Source organism: Podarcis muralis, chromosome 7 (assembly GCF_964188315.1).
Source record: "Podarcis muralis chromosome 7, rPodMur119.hap1.1, whole genome shotgun sequence".
Lineage (NCBI taxonomy): Eukaryota > Metazoa > Chordata > Lepidosauria > Squamata > Lacertidae > Podarcis > Podarcis muralis.
This window is the reverse complement of record NC_135661.1, coordinates 55,793,734-55,809,569: the sequence shown is the minus strand read 5'-3', so window position 1 is coordinate 55,809,569 and position 15,836 is coordinate 55,793,734. Positions and strand designations below refer to the sequence as shown.

The following is a 15,836-nucleotide window of genomic DNA, read 5'->3' as shown; positions in this document are numbered from 1 at the left end:
CTGGAGATTTGCAGCAGTGTCACTAGAAGAGTTTCAGTCATTAAGCAGTTAGTATAGCTGTTTAACTCATTAGTTAAGGCTCATTAATGGGTAGTTGCCAATAAAAATGTAGTAAGCAGGTAGTTTACCTATTTCCAGCAGAGTCTGGACAAGATTCTCATGTTCACACTTGTATAGCTTGAGTAAGAAGCATGAACTGAAGCAAATAGGGATTGATGTACTCTGAGGATGTGTCTTAAGCCTTTGGAGGAAGGGAAGCTGATTAGAGTGGTCTTCTTCCCTAGGCCCCTGCACTGCAGTTTGATTAGTTAAGGTATATAATCCCCACCCCTGCATCTCTCTAACCACAGGGTAATAGATTGCTGTGGTGATGAGTCATGCTTGTGTTTCAACTGCTGTTACTTGAATGCTCTGGCAGTTCTATTCCTTTTCACTTATCTAGTTTGAACTGTGTTAAAACTGTGTTTGCTTTCATGCTCTGAACAAATCTTCTAGAAAACTCATTGTACTTGTTTTTCCCTTCAGTATGTTGCAGGTTCCACGGAATCTGAGCTAAACTGATACTTCAGGGAAACGCAGTAAAAGTAACGGATTCGGATTCCACCTTTGTGTAGGAATTGTACAGAGAAATAGTGTTCTTCCTTAACCAAACTTTTACTAGGTGCACATGATTTCTTAGAACAGTTGTGCCTGTTAGAAATTATTCATATGCAGGCTGAGAACAAGTGAGATAAGAAAGGTTGTTTCTCAACATTCTGTGTCCTTGGTCTTCATGGCCTTCAGTGTGTTGGTGAAGCTGATTCACTTTCTTGGGATAGGTGGTTGTGGCTGGAAGTGATCTCTATGTTCTTCCCAATCATAACTCTGGCAAAGTTGGATTTGTCATGGCAGGGGTCCCCAGAGTGTCTTTATTAATTTCTTTAGAAATTTTTAGAGATTTCCTTAGAAGAATTTACATGGCTTAATAAGAAAACTCTTAAGCTGCCAACATTGCCACTATTTTTGTATGTGCAAATGCTACGGGGTATCTGTTTAAAAAATGGTAGCTGTCACCTGCCTGACATTGTGGCTTGGAGCTGGTGAGTAGGATATTTGCGGTTTTAGCAACAGCACAAGAGAACTAGAATAAGAATGTTGAAGGTATAAGCAGCGTTCAAAATTAGCTAGGTGCTAGTTGCATTTTAAGACAGGCTGCTGGCCTTTTGTGAGGCAATGAAGATGTCCGGGTGCCAGGTTTGGTGCCTAACATCTCCATCTGGCTGGCTGGCATGAGCAATCAGTTGGTCTGCAGAGCAGCAAGCCTGCTGCACAAATCAGCTAATCTGTGGGGTAGCAGTGTCCCATAGATCACCTGGCTTACACAGCACAAAAGAGGCATACCTTTTGGTACTGTGAGCCAGGTGAATCTCCTCACCTGGCCAGCTGCTCCAGCTCCTCAGCCTCCAGTGGCTCCACTTCATCCAGAAGGCTTGTATTCTCCTTGACTCCCTCTACTGCTGAATTGTCTGCTGGTACTAGGCTGCTTCCTGTTGTGCTTTTTTCACTCAACAGAGGCTGCTTGGGCCTGGCCTTGTTTGGGCAAGCCCTGCAGCAGACAGTTGCTCCTGGTGGTGGCAGGGGATGGCAGCAAAGGCAGCCAAGAAACCTGTTAGGGCTGCTGCCTGGAGCTCCACTGGCACTGTGGATGTGGAGCTGCTTGTTCTGCTTCTCCAGCTGCTTCTCCAGCTCCTGCACTTGGGCATCGGGTTCACATTGGAGTTAATGTCCTCCATGGTGCCCCATGACTCTACCCAACCCCGTGACCCTCTCTGCTGCTTCCTTCTCGTCCCCCTATTCTTCCTCCCTCCCTTTCTCACCATTGCCTTCTGCACTCTTCTACTCCAACAGTTGCAGAGTTGAGGCTGGGGACGACGACGACTTAGTTTCAAATTGTTTGTTTCGCCTATTAGTTCTGTTTTGTGATGTTGCAGGTGGAGCAGAGGCCTAGACCTTCCTGGAGGGATTTCTTGTAGATCTCTGTTTTCTCTTTGACCCAATGCTTTATTCTCTTTATTAGGTTAGATCTGGTACCAAAACATTTATAGTGGTACCTCTGGTTAAGAACTTAATTTGTTCTGGAGGTCCGTTCTTAACCTGAAACTGTTCTTAACCTGAGGTACCACTTTAGCTAATGGGGCCTCATGCCGCCGCTGCACGATTTCTGTTCTCATCCTGAAGCAAAGTTCTTAACCCGAGGTACTATTTCTGGGTTCTGTAACCTGAAGCGTCTGTAACCCGAGGTGCCACTGTATTTGAACCAGAACAAAGAGGCAAGCAATTTTGGGCACATGGTGATCTTAAGTGGGTAGGCTTTTGCTGGCAGATGCTTAGCCTGTCTTGTGTCAAGTAAATATATATCGTATTTTTTGCTCTGTAGGACGCACCAGACCACAAGACACACCTAGTTTTTAGAGGGGGAAATCCAGCCGGGGGAGGCTGCGCAAGGCTAAAGAAGCAAAGGCAGCGAGCGCGATGCATCCTGCTCACTGCCTTGGCTTCTTTAGCCTTGCACACCTCTCCCGGCTGGAGAGCAGTTTCCTGATTCTGCCCTGTGCTGTGTTAAGGTCCTTTGTGGAGAAATCCTCATATGTGTGAGAGCAAAGATCCTGCTGCTTTTGTTCTGTGAGTCAGTTCATAGTTCTATGTTAGCACTGAGGCAGGAGGCAGAAAATTGTATCGGCTATTTCTGGAAGGTAGGATGAGGGGAGCAAGGAGTCCAGCTTAAAGATGGCATGAAATGTTCCATTTGTGTACTGTATGTGTGTTAAGCTTTAGTTCCACCAAAGAGAGTAAGAGAGATTCTCTCATAAAGTTAAGAGACATAATACATTTATTTGGGTATGTATGTGTGTGACTCTGCAGGGTGGCATTGCATATTAGCGCCCTTACGCCTTAGGGAGAATAAATGGAACCAGGCTGTAAACTGTTCTACCCTTTTGCATTAGCTTCTCATCATCAGAGCTATAATTTATTGTTCACTGATCTGTGTCTTCAATTAACCAATATTGACACAGCTGAACCTTCCATTAAGGAATGAATATTCACTGAGAAGCTTGAATGTGGCAACTACTGGGCTAGTTTGGATTATCTCCATATCTGTAAGCCTGCACTGGCCCTGTTTAGCAGCTGTGTAACCAAACCAATGATCTGAACCATACTGTGATGCTCAGTCAAATGACAGATTTCTAATAGTACAGGTATAAGCCCATGCATTTACAGACAAATGTGTGTTTTGGGGGCTCATCTGCTGGAAACATTGGTTGGAAGAAAAATATCAAAATATAGGCCTTATTATAGGGAATGCGTCTGAGAGTGAGCCGTCATATTGGATGGTGCTGCTCATGATCTTGTTGAAGGACACAATCTTCTTCTGAAGCTTAGGTGGGCATCCTATCTTGTTGAGCAGTGTGAAGAGTCCTTTTTGGCTGACGAGGTCAAAGACCTTTGTCAGGTCTATGAAGACTATATACAAGGGCATCTCTATTTTCAGCATTTTTCCTGCAGCTGGCACAGTAAGAAAATCATGTCAAAGCCCCATTTTGACTTTGGATAGACCCTAGTATGATGATGTGTGGAATAAAGCTGTTTGCCCATATACGTGAAGAACGAATTCAAAGTGTAGGTGCAAAGAGCAGCTAGAATTAGGGTGTGGAATGCAGGACCTGGAAAACGGGTACAAACTAGGTGGGCTTTTTTCTTTTTTTTTTGGTGATTCCTTGTGTGCCTGTGCACAGTCAAAAACTTTTGAGTGTTGGCTTGCAATTCTTGAACTGTTTGATCTATTAATATGTCTAACCCAATATGCTATCGTGTGTTGTGCTGCTGCCTCCAGATGTAAAATGGACATTGTGGCCTTTTCACTATTATTTTGCTCTTAAAGACTTTCAAAAGACATCTTTTTTTAAAAAGGCAAATGAGAATAAATTAAATGCCAGCATCTGTATTGTATTTGTAGAAGCACATTGGTGTCCATCTAAGTACTGTATTTTTTGCCCTATAGGACGCACTTTCCCCCCTCCAAAAATGAAGGGGAAATGTGTGTGCGTCCTATGGGGCGAATGCAGGCTTTCGCTGAAGCCTGGAGAGTGAGTGGGGCTGGCAGCGGGGAGAAGCACGCTTCTCCCCGCCGCCAGCCCCACAAGCTCGGGGAACAGCGGGGAGGCAGAGCGCCGCCATCCCGCTGTTCCCCGACCTGGTTTGGGCTTCAGGCAGATATCAGCAAGCGTGGGAGCCTGGCGGGAAGTCGCGCCGGTCTCCCAAGGCTCGCAGAGAGCTGCCTGTTCTGGGGGCTGGGGTTGGGGGAAGCTCGGGCGTCCCCCGCCCCAGCCCTGCGCCTGGGGGAAAAATAATCCCCCCCCTTTATTTCCCCCCCCCCCAAACTAGGTGTGTCCTATGGGCCAGTGCGTCCTATGGGGCGAAAAATACGGTAAGTTTCCAAATGAGAGTACCTGTGGGAAATGTGCAGGTTAAGTCACATAGGAAGCTCCTTGATCTCGGTCTTGTCCATACTGACTGGCAGCAGCAATATTTCAGACCAGGAGTTTTCCCAGACCTACCATATAATAATGGGGAAAAAATGTTTTCACCTTTGATGCACAGTGGAGAGCATACTTGACTGTAGACAGATTGCTCTCATGTATAAACATGCAGCCACCAACAGTAAGGAGGAGAGCACAATTGTTTGATGGCTAAGATGTGAGGTATACAAGATGATCCTCAAACTTTGATTATATAAATGACAACCGGCATCATGGATTACTGCAAACTGATGCAAAAGTAATACATGTTGCAAATTGAACAAGTGCATAGATGCTTTCAACATTATTGCCATAACTTTCAACATTACTGCCATTGTGGTCAGAACAACAAACCTGTCAAATGTTACTGTTACTGTTGCCTTTGGCTTACTAATGTCATTGATATTCTGACCACAATAATTTCATGTGCTCTTGAAGAAGGAATGCAAAATGCAGTCAATTAGGAAACCTGCAAAGGTTGAGCAGGCAGAACAGTGCAATACTGAGTTGGTCTATGCACAGGGATTTTTTAACTCACAGCAAATCTTAATGATATATGTGGTTGTTTGGATTTGAGAGTTTTTGTTTGAGGAATATAGTGATATGATCATGTATCCTCACAATCCCAGCTAATGAATGAGTTGAGAATCCAAGTATCTTCCAAAGTGAAAATATTGACTACTAATGTCTCTCCTTTTTTGCTGAAGGATGCAGTTGCACGGACCTTTTGTTGAGTGTGTGGTGCAGGTTGTCATGACTATTTGGGTACTATTCAGTGATTGATGGATCCACTGACTTCTGTACAAAGTGTGCTGTGCAGAGGTGTTGAACAGGACAAGATCGGTCATTTCTGAGTTAGTTAGATATATTGACATTTTCTACAGTAAGATGGCAGCTGACAGGCATGATATGCAAGCACTTGTTAAGACATAGCTGCTACTTACTTGACAAATTTGTGGTTACTGTGCTCATCAGAACTCAGCAAGCGGCTTCCCCCTTGTGTTGGCTTAAATTTATTAAACATTTATACACAGTTAAATAATATTTGTATTTTGAAAAGCAGTTCACAAACTAGGATAACAGTGAAACTCGTAAAATGCAATCTATGAGCAAGATGAAGGCAGCACAGGAGCAAAGTCATATAATGATCAAAGGCCAGTAGAAGCAAAAGTGTTAGTTAGTTAGCAGGGAAGATATTGTGTGGTATTTTCTTGGCAGAGGATCCACAAAATTGGGTCTGCAACAGGGGAGGTCCTACTTCTAGTGGATGTTAGCCTTGTGCAGTGGAATTCATTAGATTATCTTATGTACTGGTGGATTTGTATGGGAGAAGATGTTCTCTGACAAAATCAGATTAAATCCAATTGACAGCTAGTGCTAATATTTCAAAACAGGTTATATATGTGAACCTGGATCTACATGTGAATATCTGTCTATACCTGCTAACATGCAGGCTGCCACTAGCTAATGTTTCTAAATCATTTTGAAAAAGCAGCTCTGGTACTGGCCAGCTCTTCTATCTTTTTAGCAGAATTACGGTAGATGCTAATGACTTTGGGCTTTCTCTCTTTCCCTGTAACACTGTGGCTGGTTTAGCTTGATTGGGTCATCTAGAGTAGTTTGCTTTGTATGTCTCTTTCTGCACAATTCATGCTCTCCAATTATGCTGTGGGTTGCCAATGAGTTTAATAGACTTCAGCTGCCTGTTGGTTTCTGCATGATTATTCTTTGTAGTTCAGGGTGCTGGGGTTGTCTTGGATCTGCACTATGATGTTGATCAGGGCTGCTGCTCATTGGCCAAAGACTCTGGGTTGATTGAAGGAAGGAGTCCAGATAGTATACTTGCATGCTTTCAGTTCCACTGACTGACAACTGCTGTGTGCTGAACCCATGGGGTTCATATTTAAACCACAGTACGAGTAAATGTATGTAACTAATGTCAAGCCAAGAAGTATATCTTACTGGTGAGGGGGTAGTATTAGGGGGCAGGAGGGAGGGAGCTGCTTGTCATCCGTGTTGTTGTATCTCCTGATATTCTAACCAGAATAGAATATAGAATTGTAGATTTGGAAGGGCTCATGGGGCTCATGTAATCCAGCTGCTTGCAATGCAGGAATCTTTTGCCCAACATGGTGCTTTAACCCTGTCTCATGCTCTACCAACTGAACTATCATAGCATAGTCCTTTGGGATTCCTGCTAACTGAGCTGTTTTTAAAAGTTCTGTTCACTTTTTAAAAAATGAAGCAAATGGCTTATCTCAAAGCAGTTACAGATGTTGCAATTCTTCATAGGAGGGAGCCAATCCAGGTGGACTTGTACAATGAAAATGCTGACTGAGGAAAAAAATTCCTCCCTCTAGCTCAAATGTATGAAAAACCTCGTTTCATAGCAAGACTTTGCAAAGGAAAGCCAGAGCAAGACATTACTAAAAGCAAAAGCATAATTAGTTATGCTCAGTGTAACAGCCGTGAAAACTGTGCTGGGGATACTTTTCAACTTCAGTCTTCTTGCTTGCATGAGCCTACTCTGTTCCTCCTACTAAAGGAGTGTCAATGCTAATGCTGGGGCTGATGGGAGTTGTAGTCCAAACACCTGAGGGTACCAAGCAGGCAAAGACCGGTCTATGCTTAAATGAAATGATCTGGTAGGGCTTTGAGACCAGTAAAAGGTGAACAGGAGCTTCAGTTGGAATTTCCAGTATTTGCCAATATTTGAAGAGTAGCTAGTTCTAAGGTCTCTAAAACAGTAGTTATTGCTGTAAATAGATGGTAGGGAGCAATCAGTGGGATATAAGTATATGTTATATTCTGTCTTTCCTTGTGCAGTCTAAGGCAGTTAACACATTAATAAAATGCCACAAACAAAAAACACCATTAACAATGAAGCACTTAGAATAGCTCAATTGGGAGTGTGGCGCTAATAATGCTGCGGTTGCAGGTTTGATCCCTGAAAGGGCAGCTGCACATTCCTGCATTGCAGGGGGTTGGGCTAGATGATCTTCGGGGTCCCCTCCAACTCTATGATTCTAAAAAACGGCAGCAATAACAATGGAATAGATTTGTACGAGTATAATAAGGCTGAGCTGTACGACCCATCCTTGGAAAAAGGTATTGACGCAGCAGCGGAAGGCTGATGAGAGCTCCCTAGGCAGGGAGTTCTAAGTCTAGGCACAACAACAAAGAAATGTGGACTTGGAGCAGACAAGAGGGTCCCTCTGTCGATGATCTTAATGAGCCAGGCAGGTTCACATATGGAGAGAAGGAGGTCCTTCAGATATCTTGCTCATAAATCAGAAGATTTTAAAGGTCACACATAACCAGCCTTTTCAGTTAGCCAGGAAACAAATAAGAGAGCTGGTACAGCAGTTTCAACAGTGAGGTTAATCAGCTACCTGGCTGCCGCGTTTTGAACAAGCTACAGCTGCTGGACACTTTCAAAAGCAGTCCCACATACGATGCATTTTCTTTGCATGCAGACCACCAATACAACGGTCCATTAATTTCAATGTGTTTACCTTGAATATTATTTTCTAAGGTTTAAAAACCAAATTCTAGTTATTTTTTAAATAGCCCATTCAAGTCTGAAATCGGCCTTAATTGTAGTTAATGGGTGTTGAGAAGGTACTGAGATGAGAGTAAGCGTCAAAGTTTTAAAAGTATGGGCAATCTACTCCCACCATCTGCTTTTACAAGGGATGATTATTGTTGTGCCATCTAAGGGACTACCATGCCTTTACCCACTACTTCATTAGTGTTCCAGTAGTGTAAGGTGCTCACAAACAAATGAGTTGGGTTGTTCTTGGCACTTAAATGAAATGTGAACCCTTTTAGACATAGGCAAGGCAAGTGTTGCCTTTGTTGAGAGATTCATCAGTATGAGATTTTCTAGAATCCTGTGGCTTCTGGCCACATGAAGTCTCAGCTAAGGGTCCCTCTGGGACTTCCACCAGAAGGTTGCCAAGCTGTTATTGCATTACCTTGTGCTCTGCTTCCTTTGTGGCCTTGGCTGAATCTTTTTGGGCAATTTGGACAATGACTTTTTGTTGGAAGTGCCTTGTCAGTCACTTGGACGTGGGTAGCTTGCGTCAAAGTCTCTTTTCTAATTAAACTTTCCTTTTTAAAATATTTGATTTAGGCTGGCTTTTAAACTAATTAATTTTAAAAATAAAGTCTGGTAGCATCTTAAAGGCTAATGGAATAATAAAAGCTTTCATGAACAATCTACCAACTGAGGATAACATTTCACACATCTGCTGGAGTGGGCCATGGCCCGCAAAAGCTTCTGCCACATAGATTCTGTTGGTCTTTGCAATGCTACAATAGGCAAACACACCTGCCTTTTGATAATTTGTCACTATGATTAATTTAACGTAGGCTTAATGAACTGCAACAGCTCAATAACTGCATCTTTTGGGTGATCTTGAAGGAAGCGGACCACAGCCTTCCGCTGTGGAGAACTTAGCAGCAAGCAAGCTGCTACTTGTTGCTGGAAGGGATAAGTATTCTTCCTTTTCAACAAATTTAGCAAAATGTTATCTACTTGTGATAGGGCATAAAGGTTGCCAGCCTGTCGCCAGAAGTGCCCTAATAAAAGGATGCCAAAATACAGTCATACCTCTGTTTACGTAACTCCCTGGTTACGTAAACTTCGGGATTCATGCGCGGCAAACCCGGAAGTATTTTACCAGGTTTCGCCCCATGCGCAGAAGCAGTCCTCAGGTTGCGGAAACATCAGGATTCGACTGGACCTCCAGAATGGATCCTGTCCACAAACGGAGGTACCGCTGTATCTTGTGTAAATTAATATGCCTGTTTATTCTAGTTGGGGGTTTATTTGGACAGGGATGTGGGTGGCGCTTTGGGTTAAACCACAGACTTGCCGATCAGAAGGTCAGCGGTTCGAATCCCCACAACGGGGTGAGCTCCCGTTGCTCGGTCCCTGCTCCTGCCAACCTAGCAGTTCGAAAGCACGTCCAAGTGCAAGTAGATAAGGTAAACGGCGGGAAGGTAAACGCTGTTTCCGTGCGCTGCTCTGGTTCGCCAGAAGCGGCTTAGTCATGCTGGCCACATGACCTGGAAGCTGTACGCCGGCTCCCTCGGCCAATAAAGTGAGATGAGCGCCACAACCCCAGAGTCGGTCACGACTGGACCTAATGGTCAGGAGTCGCTTTACCTTTACGTAATGCATGAGACATTCTAAATTTCAAAGAGAATGATTCAGCCGTCTGTATTAAGGAAGATGAACTATGATTCCAGTTGAATGCTGCCAACTTCTGTTATTTTTATTTATCAGAAGGAAAGAAGACAGTTTCTAATTTTGAATGTGTAGGTCATACAATCATAGGGTTGGAAGGGACCACAAGGGTTTTCTAATCCCACCACCTGCAATGCAGGAATCTTTTGCCCAATGTGCAGCTTGAACCCATTATCCTGAGATATCCATGCTCTACCAACTGAGCTATCCTGGGTTATGTGAAACATTTTTATCCTGCTCTTCACCCAAAAAGGTTTCTAGAGCTGCTTATAGATCTGTAAAAAAAGACACCCCCTGCCTTCACATTTACAGTCTAAAAGGTCTGGTGCTAGGGGAAAAAAATCCATGGAAGAATGTTAGGAAGACTGAAGCTTAAATTCAGGGGTGAGGAACCTTTTTCATCCAGAGAGACACATTCCCTAGGGGATGTATGCCAGTGGTGGGTAGAATTAGAGGCAAAAGTGGGCATATCAATGGGTTTTTGTATCATAGGGAACAGCACAAAAGCCACCCACTCTCGCATTTCTCTGCAAAACTCATTGGTGAGCCACAATGCTTTAGAACAGGCATGTCCCAACTAGTAGATTCTCAGGAGGTTTTGGTCAATCGTGAATCCCGGCCCCTCGCCCTGCCCTCCATTGTTGCACAGTCTGCAGAACGGAAGACGTCCTCCCTAAAAAAAGTTCAGCTTTGACCTGAACCCCCAAAAAAGGGGTTTGATCACTGCCAGTTTTTAATTCTGTGAGTAGATCGCAGTCTCTGGGGACTTGGCCACCCTGCTTTAGAGGAACAATGTGAGTTCATGATTCCTTCTTGAGACCTGCTATGTGACTTCAGTAAAGCTACTAGGATCAGTAAGCATGCATTGCTTAGGGGCTTGAAGAGTCGTAAAATCAGTAGAGGACATTTGGCTTCATTCTTCCTTGCTCTTGATTTTCTTGAGGGAAATCCCACCATTTTTTAACAAAATTGGGGAGGGGCACTAAAATTTGTTCATGGCCTCTCTGCTTTGTCTTCTTGTCCCCCTTTTCCTTGAGTGTTACAGTTCGAATAACCTAAATCCCCAGCTGTGCATACCATGATGGTGATGGACATTTTAGGAAGCAAATTTGACGGCATCTTTTATTGGGATCCAGGAAAAATCCATTGTGGCTTGCTCTCATTATGAATATAGGGCAATCTTTATTGCAGTTGTTGTAAATAAAAATATATGCCCTTTTCCCTTATGGGGTATCCAAGAGCCCATATAGAGTCCTTACATAGGTTCCCTATTGGTAGGAGAAAATAACAGAGGCCAACCAGAGAATATTGAGAAGCAAAGCAGCTAGTAAGCCTGATCTTTATTGATCTGTTGCAACAGGGTACTCCCTCACACGCAGGAGAGGAGGAGGACCCAGAAAGATGGTGTGCAAGAGCTTATAAAGACTTTTGAAATTCCCATTATCTAGATCAAGACCACCCCCAGAAACATTATGCATACATCACAGAAGGGGTGTAATCTAAGACCACCCCTCAGATACATCCCACCTACATCACAGAAATTTAAATGTTGTTTTTCTCTTGTCACAGTTTATCTCCTGTCTGGCAAGTTACTTGATTGGATTTCCCGGGGAGCCTGGCCATTCTTTTGTAGTGGTAAAATATTTATTTCCTGGGCCAGGTCACAGGCTCACACCTTATTCAAACAGACATATCCTTGAGACAGGATTTGTGAGGAAAGAGACAATGGGGAGACTTTTCCAGTTTGACCTTGCAGAGACAACATTTGGTCAGTTTGGGAATCAAAATGGTTCCAGGTTGGCTTTCCTGTGCTGATCTATGTACGTGTGGTTATGAATGTTGCCATATATCTAAGACCATAAAATTCCTATCACACAGTTCAAGGCTACAGGAGCAGGTCCCACTCACTAGATCAGCATTGCTCAAACTTTGCATACCTGGAGCATAAATCTTTTATTAGAATTAAAACTGGAAGCACATTTACATTCCCAAAAAAGTATAAGAACTGACTAAATCAGTTAGAATAAAGGCAGTTCATAATCTTAAAGTATGCTAATGTTTAATGCTTTGTTAGAAGAAGTTTTTATTTGACCAAGAAAATGATATTGTCACAGGAAGTCAAAGTTGAAGAAAAGATATTGGAAGATAAAAGGGGAAAAAATATTTACTTTCATTATTATCATTGTGGATGTGGGTGTGTGGGTGTCTGCACATATGTGTGTTTTTGTATGGAATGTTTGGGAGGAAATAAGACGGTCAATAACAAATAACAAACTAAATATTGATGTATGTGGTTTTTATATCTTGATTGTATTTGGTGGTAGTGTGGTTGTATTGTTTTTTGTGGCATGGAATCATTCAATAAAAATTATTTTTAAAGGGGGGGGGGGAGAGAAAATGACATTGTCTTCAACGCAATCCAAATTTCAATGCCAGAAATGTTTGCCAGCTTAATTGTCATGTTCAATCAGAAACAGAAATTAAGCGGGCATTTTAGCAGCTTCATTTACATGTCCCTTGTGAAGAAAACATGAGCTGGTATTTAGACTAACTCACCTTAACATGGCAGGGCTAGAAACATTCTGGGTGCTTGGTTGCTCATGCCCTTCCACTGCTGATGCGGATGACTATAAATTTTAAATTTGCACCTAGACCACTGAACAAGATCTTAGGGCTATATATAGGTATCTGTTCCATTGTTAAAATTTATTGCCGGTTTGGGGTATATGGCCAGTCAAGATGTATGAACAAAATTATGCTGATATTTTAAAAAAGAAAAAGCTTAGCTTGGCCGTGTATCCTAGTAGACAGTGTTAGATACTGAGATAGGAATGCTAGGAGTCATGTGGCTACTGGGACTAGGCTGTGGGCGCCAAAACAAAATGTCTAGGTGCCATTTTTTGTTGTTGTTGCCCTCCTACCAAACCAGGCAACCCTGCAAAAAACCCAAAAAAACTGCAGGGAGAATCTGGGTTGCAGGGTAGCACGGCAGCAAAAGATGCATTTTTTGCTACCGCTCTACCCCACCAAACACCTGATTCACCTGGCTGCGCGACAGCAAAATAAAGACAGCAAAGACACTTTGCTGTTGCACTGCTGGGCAAATCTGGTGTTTGGTGGGGGTAGCGCTGTGCAGGAAAAGACGTGCATCTTTTGCTGCCGCTGTGCCTAGCAGACCAGCCGCTGTGCCCAGCAGACCAGCTGACTGCAGCCAGGCAGGTGGAGATGTTAGGCACCAAGGGTGGCTCCTGGACATCTTCATTCAGTTGCAAAAGGCCGGCTAATTTCGAACACTGCTAGTAGATGAGAAGGCACATGGCTAAAATGCTTTGTTGCTGCCTTGCTTGGAAGAAGCAAAAAACAATTCAGTAGGACCACTGTGGAATAGAGCAGCACTCTTTTTGTACACTCTCTGTGCTAAATAGGCTTATGGCAAACTGTTTTCAGAGAAGTGGACTCCTTTGTCGTTTAAAAATACCACATCCTGTTTGCTGGGATATGGATCTCATTGAAAGGCTATATAAAGCTTGTCTCTTTCCACCCACTGTGTAGACTGTAGAAAATGAAATGGTCTTCTCCTTTTTTTTCTCCCCCCCCCCTTACCCCCGAGCCTTAGCCGGTGTAATAAAATAGTGTATTGCTTTTAGCTATAGTGATATTGCTCAATAGTGATACTGAGTGATACTGATATTTATACTTAAGCTTTTACTGTTTGTAAGTTGTTATGGATGACCTCTGCCTGAAAATGTGTCATATATATCTTCATTTGTTTTTTGTTGATGCAGAAAGGGATTGGAGCGTGTATCCTGGTGAGGGTACTGGGAGGATAAGCAATGAGACAAAAATATTGTGCATTGAGGCACCAAACATAAAACATCACTCTACTTGTGTGATTGTTTGCTTACTTTATTTAAAAATCATGTTATTACTGTATTTTGGTCTCACTTTTCAGACCCAAAGATGACATTTTTTTAAAAAAATCAGGCCTTGCCATCTGGCTTAGAAACTAAAAAGACAAAAGACACACAAGGAAGGTAGTGGAGAGAAAAGGTAGAGAAAGGAGATCAAATTAATAACAAAGCCGGCACTTTTATCCAGCTTGGGTGGGGCAGGTCTTCCCTGGCTTGAAAGCAGCCGGTGGCTCCTGACCCTTTGGCTGTTGGATGGGGCCATGAGAGTGTCCTTTGCCTTTGTTAACTTCTCCAGTCCCAGGGCAAGAAGCTGTTGAAGCTGCTCTTTCTCTGGCTGACATCTAGGGCCAGGTTCCTCTTCCCCTCGTCAAGATCCTTTCTGGGAACTGGGGGTACAGCCTCTGAGTGGCTCTCGGTCCTCTGGCTGGTAGCAGAGGCATGAGTGTGCTTCCATTCACCTCTGCAGCCACAGTGCATAAATATCCTGGAGGGCTACATAAGAATTCTTACAATGCAGGATGTGACCTGAGTCTCTTGCTGAAAATTACACAAGGGTCAGGGTGTTCCAAGATATTGCTGCTGGGTCTCGCCCACTGAGGCAAATACTCATATCACATGGCTGCTTTGCAAGAAGTAACAAGCAGTTGTGAAGGCACAGTGGTTGAACTCAACCTGAAGGAACTTTGCCAAGGAAGCTCAGAGAACAAGCAACCCAGTTCAGGTTGAGGGGAAATGCAGAGAGAGGCTCACTGAAGCCTGTGCTGCCCCATTGTGAAGCCGACGCCTGTGCATCTACAGTTTTCAGAACCAAGGCTGTTGTGGAGTAGCAGTCAGCTTTCCGACTAAGAGCCAGAATGAGTTCCACTGGAGCTAGCAGCAAGATGGCTTGGGGCGGGGGGAGCTATGAGGCTGGAGGGACTGAGTAGTTTTTCTGGCCTTTTGATTAGGGATGGGTACAACTATCAATATTTCATAAATACATGGAGTCATTTGTGCACATGATGCTTCATAGTGTTATAAACAAAGAAGTCCCTACCCACCAAAAGCTAGTGAATGTGAGCAGATGAGCTTACATGTACTTGAGCATAGTTAATCTAAACACATTACATTGGTACCTCTGGTTGTGAATGGGATCCGTTCCGGAGCCCCATTCGCAACCTGAAAGGAATGCAACCCGCACCTGTGCATCTGCGTATGCGCGGGTCGCGATTCGCAGCTTCTGTGCATACGCGTGATGTCATTTTGCGCGTCTGCGCATGTGCGAGTGGCGAAACCTGGACGTAATCCCTTTCCGGTACTTCTGGGTTGCCGTGGGACACAACCTGAAAAAACATATCATGAAGCAAACGTAACAAGAGGTATGACTGTACAAAAAAGATTGGTTTTGCAGAAGGATTTGAAGGGGTAATGGGGTAAATATGGCACTTTGTGATGTGCAAGCAGAGAGTTAAGTGGAAAAGTAGCAGCCAGAGGAGTTCTGATGGACGTTCTGGCTGAGCAGAGACTTTTATGGCTGTGAGTGGTAGTTTTCAGGCAGGCCTGGGTGGAGGGCAATTAATACAGCCTCTTTTTATTCCGTTCCACTCTGGGCGGAGGCTTCATAACTTCTGGACTTTTGCTCCAAAGGGAACAAAATAAAATCCATTTTGTTAGCACTTTTCTTCAAAATTGTAATTCCTAATTGTGAACTGTGACCCATGGACAGGATAAAAAAATTCTGGATGGCCTATGATCTGAAGAGGTCATGAGAAATATTTCATGAATTAAATTCTACTTGCTTTAGTTTGATGGAACCTCTAGTGTGCCTTATAAATCTCTGGCTTGTCTACACTTCATTGCTTTATGAAATAACACTATTGCAAAAGCAGTACAAGACCACTGTTCCAAAAAAGCAAAACATCCCATGACTGTTGCCTTTCAGTCGAGGCCATTTCCCTGGGCAGCAGAGATTGATTAGATTAGATAAATTTGCCTTTAATCTGTGAGTTGACAATCTCTTGTGGTTTGATTTCATCATTTATTTAATAATGCACATTATTCTGAAACAATAGTTTGTGCCTGTTCGTGTGGAAGGAATACAGTGCAACATGACCTGCTCAGAATTAATGTCCCTTT

At 43.4% G+C, this 15,836-nt stretch overlaps 1 protein-coding gene across 2 annotated transcripts in view; it reads left to right on the top strand.

The window, feature by feature from the left end:
* GLG1 (golgi glycoprotein 1) overlaps positions 1 to 15,836 on the top strand; it is a 68,535-nt gene that overhangs the window by 7,396 nt on the left and 45,303 nt on the right. The gene's annotated exons all lie outside the window — the stretch shown is intronic.